This window comes from Lolium rigidum, chromosome 6 (assembly GCF_022539505.1).
Source record: "Lolium rigidum isolate FL_2022 chromosome 6, APGP_CSIRO_Lrig_0.1, whole genome shotgun sequence".
In the NCBI taxonomy this organism is placed as follows: Eukaryota; Viridiplantae; Streptophyta; class Magnoliopsida; order Poales; family Poaceae; genus Lolium; species Lolium rigidum.
In genome coordinates, this window is record NC_061513.1 from 328,464,716 (window position 1) to 328,477,983 (window position 13,268).

Consider the following 13,268-nt stretch of genomic DNA (forward strand, 5'->3'; position numbering starts at 1 on the left):
TCTGTCCTATGGCGACGGAGACTCGGGTGGGATTTGGTCTATACAGAAAGGGGAATAGAAAGAGAACAGGGGTCGGGTCTTGCATATATCAATTTGATAAAGGGAGACAAGGCGTCAAGCCATAAGTGTGTTTTCACCTACTCGCATAATAGCATCTCCAACACACGGTAAAAGAGGCGCACAAAAAAAACTCCGCCAGTTTGGCACGCGTAGGAGCCCGCGCGGACACCTCCTACGCGGACACGTGAAAAAGCGCCGCGCTAAAAACTTTTCCGCGTCCGCGATTTTTGCGCTATCCCGCGCGGGAAACTTGCCTCTTGGGCTGCCCCGCATGCTATAAACGCCACGCGCGCACAAGCCAACCACCCGGAAACTTTCAAATTTATTTTTTTAACATTCCCTCCAAAAAGAATTACTTTCCCACCACCTAATTAGCATTTACGCCAAAAAATTTGAACCTCCCGCTATACGCCTCATCAATCTCGGCCCAAATATTTTTGTTCCCACCAAAAATAGCCTATTTAACCTTCCCGGTAAAAGCACCTGACAATTACTCCCGATTAGTACTCTAACGAAATCACAGCGTCATCACGGTGGCGATTGGATCTGAGGTCTTCGTCTTCGTCCGTGTTCACGGCATTATCGCGGCGTCAACACACCACCGCCGATCGGAACTACAATCTCTCAGGTTATTTTCTTCCAATCCCTTCCCATCGTAGAACCACATCGCCCACTCGCACGAACCACGCCTCCATTGACTTGCCCGCGCTCGTCCATTCTTCCGCCTCGGCTGAGATTAGACCACGCCTCCATTGACTTGCCGATGTGTTGGCGGACGCGCCGCCGTCGACAACGGCGAATCGCCCGCTCCGCCGCGCCTTCGTCGACTTGCCGCTGTGCTGGCGGATGCGCCGCCGTCGACAACGGCGAATCGCCCGCTCCGCCGTGCCTTCGTCGACTTGCCGTTCCGCCCATCGGCACTTGGTCTTCTTCGCCGATGGCTAGTTAGCCGCGCCGCCGCGCACGCTCAGCTCCGCCCCTGGCTTCAGCCGCTTCCTTTGTTGGAAGGAGGGTGCCGGCCTGCTGGGGATGATGCCGCGCTGCCAGTGTCCTCGACTCCGTCAACAACCTGGCGCCAGGGGTGGAGGCAGGGCGAGCAGAGGTGAGACCAATCGATCGCCTCCTCCGCAGTAGCTACTGGTATGTGCGTTAATGGCCGGAGATTAGCAGTAATAATTAGCCAATGATCAATTGATTTAGATGTGGAGAAACAAACTAAAGCCCTGTAGCCCAACCTTAGGATTGTACCATGCTTGATTGTTCGCTCTCCACACCTGAGCATAATCCATCAGGATCACCGAGTTACTGGTTCTTCCTTGGATTGCTCCCCGACTTATTTCTTTGTAGCCAAGAGGCCGCAGCTGTGAGGTAGAGAAAAGGCAATTTGTACATAATAATATGTGCAATGAAATGCAAAAAGAATGGATAGCCCACTGTCGAGAAACTGATGGTGACTAGCCATAACCATGTTAATTTCATTCAGCAGACGTTAAGTTTGGACTGTCAGTTTACCGTTTCTGAACATGATATGATTTAAGGGGCCCATGGGAAAATATTAGTACTACTATTGAAGGAACTCATCTCGCCATGCATAGGGCCTAGTTTTCCTGGAATTAGCAGATCGATCGTGCCTTCTTGGGTTTTGAACCGTGTCTCGCCTGGAATTAGCAGTGCGTCGCTGTCACATTGTAATATTTTTGTAATGATCTATATTTTGAGATTACATTAGAAAAATCCTTGTATTAGATGCTCAATATGGATTCTAACTTTAATCCTTTTCTGATTGGACATTGTACTCCCGATGCTTTTACTGAATCTGAACTGAAATAATGTTCATCTGAACTGAAGCATGTTCAGTATTCATGTAATATATGTTTTTTTCATTAGAAGTTCAGCATATCTTCACACATAAAAAGGTTATTGGTGTTTGTACAGTACACATGCTTCTGCTTTTGCATCATTTTATTATTATTATTGGTAATTGAATTTGTGATGATTATAACTGAAAAGGTGTGCTTAATGCATGTTCTGTATTAAAGCGTGCTTCTGAACATTTTGTACATTGTGAGTTTGTGTTCTTTTACAATTCAAAAATGACAGTATCCAGCTGCTTGTGCTTGCCACAAAACCTCCAAAAGGGCGAGGTGTTGTAAAAGCTGCTTGTGCTTATACGTTTTTCTATGATTTGGGCTGTAGAAGCAGATGGAAAGAAGAAGAAAGGGCGAGGTGTTGTAAAAGGTGTAAAAGCATCTCAGAAGCGTTTTGGAAAAATTTGTTGAAATAGAGTATCGCCACAAAACCTCCAAATTGTGGTGGTAACTTCTTGCTACAAACATTTTGGACGCTGCAAAAAGCATGTAACGCCACAATTGTGAATTTTGTTGAAACAGAGTATCTCCATGAAAAGTTCGCATTGTCGTAGTAGCTTCTTGCTACAAGCTTTTTCCCCGTTGCGATAAGCATTTGGCGCCACGAAACTGGATTTTTTTGAAATAGAGTTCCGCCACGAAATGTTACAATTGTCGCAACACCTTCCCGCCACAAACTTTTTTACTGTTGCCATACCTATTTATCGCGATGAGTGGAATGATTGTCGCCATAAGTTAATACCACGAGCGTAGCGGTTCGTGGCAAATGAATAATGCTACAAATCAGTAGATGTTGCCATAGGTTATCGCCACGGCTCGCTATCGCCACGAAAGAGAGTGCGCCACGAAACTTAGGTCGTTGGCATAGGTTATTGCCACACATGTCTATCGCAACAAACTGGCAAACGCCACGACACGGCTGCATGTTGCGACAAGCTATCTCCACAAACCAAATTGTGGAGACAAGTGAGTGTTGCCACGTGAAAACATGTGGCAACTTCCCACATGGTTGTTGCAATAGATCGCTTTGTTGCCACAATCGCGTTTTCGTTGCAATAGCCTATTACCATACATGTAATTGCAACGCTTGCCAACGAACGTCATTTCGTGGCAATAGGTGCATATTGCCACAAAACGGCATGTATCGCGACAATTTTTTTTGTTGCAATAGACCCGATTCCTTGTAGTACGAGCGATTGAACTTACGAGCGAACGTCTAAACCAAACTTGCTTTTTTTTTGAGAACTTCTAAACCAAACTTGCTACACGACACCAGGAAACTAACGGGCCCTCTTATTTCCCGCCTAAGGGCTTGTTCGGTTTCTTATGATCCCAGGTATTAAGTGGTTTAGAGCATCTCCAGTCGCGTCCCCCAAACCGTCCCCCAAAGCGATTTGGGGCGCGCCGGACAAAAAAAGCGTTCCAGCCGCGTCCCCCAAAGCCCATTTTTGTCCGGCGCGGCCCGATACGGTGTCCGGCGCCCGAGCCCGTCCCCGTCCCACGGGGGACGCTCCGGGGACGCCGGACACAACGAAAGCGAGGCGGGGAGTGGCGGGGCCGACGCGTCGGCCGGCACGGAAGGCTAAAACCCCGTCGCCTACCTTTGGTCAAGCGACGTTAATGGCGTCCCCGTTTTCCCGGGCGATGCGGGGACGCGTCTCGCCGTGCATGGCCGCGTGGCCGTCCGCGCCGGAGTTATTGCGTGCAACCACCCGCCGCCGCCGCTGTTTTAAGGCGCCCGCGGTTAGCGCCGCTCATCCTTCTCGTCGCCGCCGCCTCCCCTCCCGGATCCTCTCCTCGCCGCTCAAAAAATGTCGTCCTCCCGCAAGATCGCCGCGGCGAACGGCTTCGGACGCGGCAGCCTCACCGTGGCGGAGGCGTGGGCGCCGTACCGCGCCCGGTATCCGGTCCCGCCGGACATGCGGCTGCCAAGCAGCGGCGGCCGGAGGATGGCCGTGAACGGCATTGGCGTTCCGCCGCCGCCGAGCCGCGCACGGACCAATGGTGGGACGCCGTCATGGCCCGGCGGGCTCAACTCACCGCGGAGGAGCGGAGGGATCCGACGTGGGCGGTCGAGAACAACGACGCTCGGTGGACGACGTACTTCAAGGCCAAGTACGACGTCGAGATGCACAAGCACCGACGGGCTCGTCGGCGGCCCCAACAGCTGGAACAAGGACGGCCGCGCCTCGTTCGGGGCGTTCCGGGCGCACCCTCGAGAACGTCATCCGCGGCATCCGCAACGGCGCTCCGCGGCTGGAGATGCCGTCGCCGCCGCCGCCGTCTCCTCAATGGCAGCCGAGGAGGACGACGTACTCGTCCTCCTCGCACTCTTCTTCCTCGGGACCGGCGCGATCGACGCCGTCCTCGTCGTACCGGTCGGCGCCCTACACCGTCCCCAAACGGGAGGTCAAGGAGGAGCCGGCGACGCCCGTCAACACAAGGCGTGGCGGCAGCGGCAGCGGGCGGCAGCAAGGGAGGCGCGGCGGCGCCCTCCTCATCCCGAAGCCGGAGGTGAAGGAGGAGCCGGAGGAAGCGTCGCAGGCGGCGCTGCTGGCGGAGTACGAGCGGCAGCAGCGGCTCATCGCTAGCAGCGACGACCCCGAGGACTGCCCAGGGCTGCGGGCGGCGTTCATGGCGTCCATGGACGACAAGGACGCCTGGAGGGGCGACCTGGACGCGGCGATCGCCATGTCCATCCTCGACTCCGGCAAGCCGCCGGTGGACCTCACCGACGACGGCGAGGCAGGACCAAGCGGCTTGGTGAAGGACGAGCCCGTGGACGAGCCCGTCGACGAGCGCGGCAAGCGGGAGGTCGTCACCGACGAGATGTACAACTTCCGAGCAGTACTACGACGCCTCCGGCCGCCGCAAGCGGTTCTAGATTAGGTTTAGTTTTAAAGTTAGTCAAATTTCGTTCGAATCTATGTAAATTTGGACGAATCTAATCGAATCTAGTTAAGTTTAAAATTTGCGAAATTTTATTTGGGGGACGCGACTGGGGAGCGACGTCCCCCAAACGCGGCACGAACGAAACACGTCCCCCAAACGCTCAATCCGGCGCGGTTTGGGGGACGGTTTGGAGGACGCGGCTGGAGATGCTCTTAGATCCCCTACAAGTTAAAATACACCCCAATCCACTTCAATAAGCTTCAATCCACTTAGGCAGCGGATTAACCTCTAACGCGGGATGAAATCTGTCCCGCCAGAAGGACCAACCACTGGGCCAGGTTCAGTTAGCCGATCGCTACGTCCCTTTCACGTGCCTGAGATTCTCCCTTTCTCGGTTTTCCAAATATGAACAATTTGGAACTGAACAAATTGATTATTTTTCGAATTTGAACAATGTTTGAATTTAAACTATATTCATCTTTGAACAATCTTCAAATTTGAACTACAAATTTTAACATTTTTAAAGACTGAACAAATTTCAAATATTAACAAATTTCGAAACTAGCAAAAACGAAGATATTGGAAAACCAAAAAAACATGAAAAAAGTAGCAATCCGGGAAACTAATGAAAACCTAAAGATCTAAGCACTAATGGGTTGACCCACCCCGTCCGGTATGCTCCCGCACTGAGCGAGGGTAATAGTGATTGCCGAAACTAATGGGTCCTCCTATACGCCGCCTAAAGGAGGAACACTGTTGTGCCGACCCACGTGCATGTCGCCCTTTCCACCTTCTTTTTCCGCATCACACATGGAAGTTCCTGACATGTTCGTCAATCCGCCCACCTGCCACCGGCCTAAGCGCCAACTTCCACCACATGCGTCTAGTGACTAGTGACACCTCGCCGCCCACCTTGCCCGAGTCTCCCCCTCCACTGATCCACTTCCCTCGTCCGGCCATCCCTCAATACCCTCCCTTCTCTGACACCGGTGAAATCCCCACCCTCACCCCTAGCCCCTAAGAACGGTCGGCGAGACCTCCACCCTTACCCTAACACTAAGTTCGACCGACTAGAACCCCCCGTAACCCTAAGATTTCTTCATCAACTCCGCCGGTGATGTTGCGGCCAGCCGGGTCATCCTCGTGTCCGGTGAGGTCCTAGCCTCACCTCCGCCAGGGTGCCGCGGTGAGCCACCCCGTCCCTGTCTTCGGCGATTCTTCTTCTCCTTCTCCTTCTCCTTATTCGTTGAGTTCCTCTTCATCTCCATTGGCGATGGTGGGCTAGCCCACATAGGACGCGAAGCCACGAGAGGGTACCGCAACATACGGTGTATAGAAATTGCAAAAATTAATGCCCAGACAAATACATGTGCCATGGTATCATACATTCTATAATGGGCCGGCCCATAGTAGTAAACTTATGCTGAGTTGAGAATAGTTGCAGCAATGAGCTAGACTTAGTGCCCGCGTAGCAACCCGATGTTGGAATAATTTGAGGAGGATTGTCCGTGAAGGGTCGAATGTATATAGCGTTCTAAAAAGCAGAAATGCATTTTTGATCTAGGGAGCATATGCTGCTTTTATCCGAAAAAATAAATTAAATGGTGATGGTGGTAAAATTTCCGCTAAAACCCATTGGCGATGGTGCTAAAATTTCAGGTAAAAACTGACAATTTATGTACCCCATGTAAAAAGATAAAACGTCTCAAGAAATGACTTATTTAAGCACCGGATTTTGTCTTTTTTATATAGACTGCACAAAAATAGTTTTTTTGCGAAAACAACTTTGTGATCATGTCTCCCTTTATCCAAAAAAGAAAAACAAATTCCAGAATGTTAAAAATTTTAGGAAAATGATTCCGCTCTTATATTTTCATGTTCTACGTGTCCACGTAATAGTTCGCTAAAAACTGACATTTTTTTATGTCCTGTGTAAAAAGACAAAAATATCTCGAGAAATGCCTTATTTAGAACCGGATTTTATCTTTTGACATAAGCTGCACAAATTTTTTTTTTTCTGAAACAACTTTGTGAAGGGCCAAATATATATAAGGTTATAAAAAGAAAAATGCATTTTTTAATTTAGTGTGCATATGCTCCCTTTATTTAAAAGAACGTAATGCATAGCCGGATCTGTGTGGACGAGGCATTTTTACACCCGGAGCATATGCTCCCGGTTTTTGAAACGACTTTTATATATAGTTTAAAATGTTAAAAGAAATTGAATAAAAAATTGAGATGCACATCTTGATATTATATATGATCATAAAGTTGTTTCGCGGAAAACCGACATTTTGTGTTTTTTATGTGTAAAAAAGAAAAAATTTGGTGCTTAAAAAATCTTTTCACAACACATTTCTTTATGCTTTTTTATACAGGACAAAAAGAATGTCAATTTTCCGTGAAATTTTGCGTACATATATCGATATATACGCGCCCTATTTTTGTTCAGATCTTTTTTGACATTTTAAAATGTCTGAGGTACCGAGAGCATATGCTCCCAAATTTCAAAGTTGGTTTTCCGGACCTGCGTCAGCTTTTTTTCCTCCTTAGGGTTAGATACCTACTAGATCCACGATACTGACATGGTATATGCTCCGGTGGTAGATTCTTATAAACTCACAAGATAATCCGAAGGACAGTGATTCAAAATGCTGAGTGAACTGTTCGTGCGCTCATGACAACACCAGCCTCCTGCTTGTGAAACAGTGAACCAACGCAACACGACCAAATGCATTTAACTGGTACCTTCGAAATTCATATTTTCAGCATATATATAGTAACTAACAGAAAGGAACCACTAGTGTTCCCAGGCCCTGTCCCGACCCCTCCCCAATCCCTCCTCTCCCGACCCCTCCCCAACCCTAACCGCCGCCGCCGCCGGTAGCGCCGCCGGGGCAAAGACCCACGGGGCGTGGCGGCGGCGGGGGCCTTTCCTCACCGGCGTGGGGGACGGCGGACGGGCTCTCCCTTCCTCGACGCTCGCGGCGGCGGCCGGCGCGGATGGTGATGGGGCGGCGGCGGCTCTTGCGCAACGGTCCCCCCTCTCCTCCCGTAGGCTTCCATCCGCAGCACACCGGCAGGGGCTGGTGGTGGGCAGCGGCCAGGCCCTCGGTCTGCGCCATTCCCCCCCCCGCCTCTAGTCGGTCGTGGAGGCGATCTCGGGCTTCTTCCGCATCACGAGGGCGCCCGGGGTAGCAGCCTTGGGTTCGACGGAGGAGGTCGCTCTCTTCTGCGCCGGAGAGGGTCGGCCTGCGGTTGGTGGTGGTGGATCTTTTGATCTATCACCGCGATCCGGCGGCGAGATGGAGGAGCATGGAAGCCGGCGATGGTGTCGCCGGTGGAGGGCTGGATTGGCCAGCCCGGGATGGTCGCCGACGTGGGGGTCCGACCTGTATAAAGGCGGTGGTCCTAGGGCCTCTCTTGCGTGAAGAGGAGGACCTACCGGAGGCCCGGACTCATGATCTGGCCGGGGGGTTGAGTTCCGGAAGGCTCCGCTGGCGAATGTAACAGTGCTTTGCCAGGAGTTTGCTGGATCGGAGGTATTCGGTCGTGCGCACCCATGCTTTTATTCCGACCGATTGGTTCTGGAGGGAGCGGCGCGAAGCACTTTTTCTGTGTTGACATCAAGTGACTATGGATCCATGATGAAAGTCGGAAGAAGAGAATTTCATGAAGGCCGGAGGGGAGGACTAGATAAGGGAGGTTCAAGTCTCCGCGCTGTTGAGAGACTGGCTTGGTGTTCCGGGCTTCACAACAGCGGTATGAAAGTGGCGACAACACAGGTGAAGCGCAGAGTCCTACCTTTCAGGGTGAAAACCCAAGGTCTGACCTTAACTGGTTGTGCCTGGCAATGGCCTTGGTGGAGGCATTGTTTTGAGAGCGGGGACTATCTTCAGAGTGAAAACCTAAGATCTTTGATCGGGCGATGATGGTGTTTGAGCACTGTTCCCTTCTTGGAGGCGTCGTTTTTTGGAGAGTCTGTAATTCAGGTGTTGTCTTGGCGGTGGATGCACTGCTGTTGTTAGGCCCGAGATACTGTAGCGGGACTTTTGTTTCTTAGTTTTTTTTTCCTTTTTTTTGGCTGTGTGCATCCGTAGTGCCATTAGGGTGGTGCGTTGTTGCAGAGGCTGGGTGTAATTGGTATCTTCTTGATATTAATATATTCCCTTTATCGAAAAAAAGTGTTCACCCAAATCATGCATCCAAGTTGAGGTAATTAAACATGACGACGATCGATCAGATCGACTCTAGCGGTTCAAACCAGAAAGCTGTCGGAGCGTGGGACATGGGTTGACATGAGTACATGGCATGCAACTTGTTTAGTAATTACTGGGTGGGGATGATGTTGATCATTAGTGGTACTGGATTGATCATTGAGTATTTAACTAGCAGAGGCCTACCCTCCAATCTATCCTTTTGGCAGTGGGATCAAGATATGGATCATTTTTTGATCATTACCAATACTGCCACTACCTCTCCCTAAATATCCTTTGCGAACGTTTGCGTAAAACGCATTTCTCCCGAGTTTGCAGGTTCAGAGTTAACTACAGCAAAATATCTTCTACTACCTCTAACCTACTTAAATCGACATGGGTGCCACCTATCACGTTGTACATGCTCTTCACAGGTCCGAGGGAGTACTTTTCAAAAAGCCAGGTAGTAGATAGCAACAAGCTTAAGCACTTCCAACTATTGCCTCGATTAGATTATCATTCAGGTGCATGCATATGCCGAAACCACGGATGATTGCATTGCCATTTCTCACCAACCGGGTGCTAACTGAAAAACGAAAGGTCAAAATGATTCGCATGGTCCTAGAGCAGCCCTACGTCTACTTCCTTTCTAAGAAACTAGATTTAGATGTACGCCTTGGCGCACGACCCCGTGAATCTAATAAGAATACACACTTCATATAGCACCCATAAAAATTAAGTGCAAAAATAATAATACATTTCTTAGGTTTCAGAAAACGAAGTCGATAGGATAAACTTAGGATAAGGCAAACAAAATTCCAAACAAAATTGGAAACTTTTATATATAACCAGGGAAACATACGAAAATGCCAAACGGAACCTGGGTACACGCGCACCCAATTATGAAAAATTCAAAACAATGCTATTTAAAAGTTTTTAAAAAATGTGAAGTAAATTTTTGCATGTTCACATTATGTTGATACTTACCCGTGTGCGTTTTCACGAAAAAATATCATTGTATGTGGCCTACACAAAAATGACAAAATGCAAATTTCGGATCCTGTGAATAGTACAAATTGCTATTCACTAGTGTCATTTGGGAATTTTTTCATTTTAGTGTAGGTCACATACAATGGTATTTTTTCGTGAAAACGCACACAAATAAGTATCAACATAATATGTACATGCAAAATTTTACTACGTATTTTTTTGAAACTTTGAAATAGCGTTTTTTTCATTTTTTGGAAAACTGGGTGCGCCCGCACCCAGGTTCCATTCGTGCATGTCCGGGAAACATAGGAGTATATTATAGTAGCAAACAATCGATGGCTATGTCAAGAGCAATAGAAGTAATGAAATAACAACAAAAGCAACATCTACATAAGTTGGGCATTATTGCAGCACCGAGGAAACGTAAATGGTACTTGCACCACCAAAATTTAACACCCCTGCAAATGGAAATATAAATTAAGCAACAGTCAAATGTAAGAAACGGTAACAACGGAACATTAACACATATTCGATACTATAATATCATGATTATCTAGCTAGGTTCTATATCTAAGGGAAGTAATTCTTCCTCTCATTTTCTCCAAACGCTTTTCCAGGACAACACATGCATGTTTAAGGTCAAAGCTCATGGCTTGAATGCTAATAAAAAAGATACATAGCACCTGTCCAGAGAAATGAAGACATATGCCTCCCAGCAATAAACCAGCTCCTAGAACGGATGAAATTGTCATAGAGCAAAAAAACAGTACTAAGATACTTGAGATCTGAGATCGAGTGCCTTGCTGTCGCCTTGACCCAAACATCCACTGTCCAAACACATCCCACGGCCAGCAGCAGTTCACAACCCAAATCGTCACCCACGGGATCAGACAGTCTCTTCGTCCTTGCGCACGCTTCGGGAAGAGGAAAATACTATGTCGCTGTATTCCGCACCAACGGACAGGTTACAAAGTGCTATATTAAGCATTTATGAAAATCAGTGATAAGCAAGCAGCATCAATCATGGTTTTAACATAGTTGGTATAGAGCAATACACAAAAAAAGCACATACATTAGATATTTAAGATATAATTGGCTGCTTGGAACTGAAAGGTAGTATGTAGTACAATCATTACTACAGGGGACATTAGTTTCATCAGGGCACATTAATTTCATCAGGTTTAGAAATTATAGTTGAATGTCTTATAATCAAAATATTGAATCGCCTTCAAATACATAGAACAGCAGAAACAATCTAGTGGTGGCGTATGTGGGAGAGGTGTTTCAGGAGTAAAAATGCTCAAACATATGATGACAATAGAAGAGCATCAAGGTGAAAAAAAAACAATCTAGTGGTAAACTCGACCATGCAACAGCTAATAACCAGTAAAAGACCCAAATAGAGTATCGAATACAAGTTATCAACCATACAACAGATGGTTTAGTACACCATTGGAGGCACGTTGAAAAAATAAATACTCCCTATTCAGCTATATGCTCAAGATGCAAAGGAAGTTGTGAAAAATGAAGAACCTGCATGATACGAATGTGAATCATATGAGAAGGCAATCACATATATCAGAATGGAAATTCAATGTTGAAAGAACAGTCTACAACATCCCAAAAGCAGAGAGATTCTCCTACTATGAAATTACAGAGTATATATGGAGCAGCAGGTAAAATTCTATAATCCAGTCATCAGATCATTTCACGCCCTAGCAAATTTTTATTGGAATAATTGAGTATTTGTATTTTTACCAGAAGCACACAATGGATAAAATAGATTACACATTTGACAAGCAAACATTGATAACATAGGGAAATATATTACACATACCAATGATTGCTTAGATCTAGATCAAAAGCACATAGCTCCTACATACACATGGTTTTCATACACGAGGTGTTTCAGAGTTAATAGGTCCAGCACTACGACATGTCTAGATGAGGAAGAGAGGGGGTGGTACGCGGTACCTGAAATTGGCAAGGGCATTGAGGTGGGCATATGTATTTATTCTCTACTTCACTGTTATCCTTTAGGGATTATTCCAACTGAAGTTATGTTTCCTAATGTGCCGACAAAGTTTGAAAACTCATATTTGTTAATATATATAATTCAAACTTGGTTCAGATTTGTCAGCAATGAATGCTACTTCTGGACAAAATTGACTACTGGCCTTTTCATTTTTACCGCATAAGCATCGTCCCGAAGCTAATAACATTGCTACTGGCCTTTTCATTTTTACCGCACAAGCATCGTCCTGAAGCTAGGCCTACCTCTCTCATGATCTCATCTACTTACTACGGATGTAAGTGTCCCTCTTTTCTTATTTTATTCTGTACATATATATATATATCTTTACATTGGTACAGTTTTTTCATTTTTACCGCAGAAGCATCGTCCTGAAGCTAGGCCTACCTCTCTCATGATCTCATCTACGTACTATGGATGTAAGTGTCCCTCTTTTCTTATTTTATTCTGTACATATATATCTTTACATTGGTACAGTTTTTTATAGGGGTGATAACAATCGATGAGGTTACCAAATACTATTGGATGTGCATAAGAGAACAGAGACACCAGCACAGGATAGTTTTGTAAATTATTCTGTTTATGATTATTTGATTAAGATAATACATTAAAGATAAATTCGAAGTGACAACCATACCAAACTTTTTGTTGGACCTCTAAGATGGCAGAATTTACCAATTACCTTGTGAATGAATTGATCATAATGCTCAATTTATGAAGGAAAGGTCCAGAAAATAGAATGTCCGCTGCTGCTATGCCACAAGTGAGCAGCACTACAATATGTCAATATCCTTGATGTGTTTACCTATTTAAAGAATACGGAAACGGAAATGAATTATCCAATATGCAGTTGTGGATTTTCATATCAACCCACTGTGAAATGAAGCCCAGTCCAGGATAAGAAAAGGCAGATGAAAATAGATAGTAGTAGGTAAGTAACCAAAATTACTTTTATATAATTAGGAACATATTCAACTACATTATCTCCCCTTTCCTCAATACAATAAAGATCGGTGATCATAACTCTGGATAAGTTTACACATCCTGAAACAGAATAGAGGAGCATCCAAGTTTGAAGTTTCAAAAATGCAGAACTATGGACATGCCACTTGATATTGACTTTTCTTATTTTCATACGGAGTTAGTTGGGTATGCGACATTTCAGACAAGCATGCATTCAGCAGTTTGGTTTGATAATAAAATTGTCTCAAGCACAAAATAATGAGCTAA